The following is a 1,957-nucleotide window of genomic DNA, read 5'->3' on the forward strand; positions in this document are numbered from 1 at the left end:
GCCACCACGCCCGGCCCTCCTTGTTAGAATCTTAAAAGAATCACAAATCTAAACTTGTATATAGAAATCAGTCCTATCTACCTTAAATCCTCAAAATGCATCTCTACTCAGCAATTCTTTTTGGGGGGTGGGAGTGGGGGTGGGGGGCGTTTTGAGACAGGGTTTCTCTGTGTAGCCCTGGCTGTCCTGGAACTCACTCTGTAAACCAGGCTGGCCTCAAACTCAGAAATCTGCTTGCCTCTGCCTCCTGAGTGCTGGGATTAAAGGTGTGCACCACCATGTCCAGCTAGCAATTCTTAATCATGTCAGGAAGCTGAGGGCAAAAATGGGTATAATCATCACCAGGCCAGCCTCAGTGAGAGTCACGCCAGCCAGTGCTGCCATTGTTCTTTTTTTTTTATTATTATATGTAAGTACACTGTAGCTGTCTTCAGACACTCCAGAAGAGGGTGCCAGATCTCCTCACGGATGGTTGTGAGCCACCATGTGGTTGCTGGGATTTGAACTCTGGACCTTTGGAAGAACAGTCGGGTGCTCTTACCCACTGAGCCATCTCACCAGCCCGCTGCCATTGTTCTTGTTCCCTGACCACAGAAGGTCCCTAGCTCAACTATTAAGTGTGCCTTTCTGGACTTCAGATTGTTCCCTAAGATTTCCTACATCAGAGCTAGTAGTAAAAACATCTCAACCTAGCTTTACTAGCTTTTATTTTTCCAACTGTTTTCTAAGGGTGGTGGCCATTGCTGACAACCTACATCTCTAAGTTCTTTCCTAGGGTGGTGATCAGATCAATACTCTGCTCCAGCAGCAATGCCTGAAAGAGATCAAGCACAGTTATAGTGCCCAGTGAGGGACTGCAAGGCCCGCTTAGAGTTTTCATACAATTCTTAGATTAAGAGGGATGTAAGGCAACAGGCAGAGCAGAACTCCACAACAGCATGAAGCCCTCAGGGTTATGCCACACTGAGGCTCATCCATGCGGCTGTGCCAACCACTGAGCCAAATTCCACATTTAGTAAACTAAATGGCTTTCTACTAAAGCCATTTGTTGTTTCCTCCGCATGACCCTAGGCACAACGTGCCATCCCACTTAAAAAGGATGAAACGTTTCTCTCCACTGTGGGCTCTGTCATGAAGTGTCTAAGTGACAGGTGCAGAGGCACTTAGAAAAGCAAATAAGTCAAAGTAGCAGGAAATACCTTTATGGGGCTAAAAGTTCCACCAGCACTGGAGAGGTTGAAGCAGGAGTGTAGAGAGCTCCAAGCTAAGCAGCATGGGATTCATTGTAAAATCCTGTGTATGTGTGTGTGTGTGTGTGTGTGTGTAAGAGAGAGAGAGAGAGAGAGAGAGAGAGAGAGAGAGAGAGAGAGAGAGAGAGAACACACAAACAGCACATTGAGGATATATCTCAATGATAGAGTGCTTGCTTAAAATGTACTAAGACCTGAGTTCAACCCCTTCCACCACAGAATTATTTAAAAACTGAACAGAGGGGGAAAAATCTAGTTCGATGTTCTCAGCAAAATGGAAGGAAGGCAAAGCTCTAAGTAGTTTGATTTTACCTGTATGGATGTCCTTGGCTCCGAACAATAATTAATGTCTCAGTCCTTGGACTTCAAACATACATGAATTTATGTTGTACTCACCTTCAGTTGTCAGAGACATCGCTTGTCCAAAGATACTAGCTGGAAGGCTCCAGAAATAACTTAAGTTTTATTTATTTTATGTATATGAGTACACGGTCCTTATCTTCAGACACACCAGAAGAAGGCATTGGATCCCATTATAGATGGTTGTGAACCACCATGTGATTGATGAGAATTGAACTCAGGACCTCTAGAAGAGCAGTCAGTGCTCCTAGCCACTGAGCCATCTCTCCAGTCCTTTTTTAGCTTATTTTTATGTGTCTGAGGGATTTACCTGCATCTATGTCTGCCACAAGTGTGAAGTGCCCAGA

Source organism: Mus caroli, chromosome 15, assembly GCF_900094665.2.
Source record: "Mus caroli chromosome 15, CAROLI_EIJ_v1.1, whole genome shotgun sequence".
NCBI classification, from domain to species: domain Eukaryota; kingdom Metazoa; phylum Chordata; class Mammalia; order Rodentia; family Muridae; genus Mus; species Mus caroli.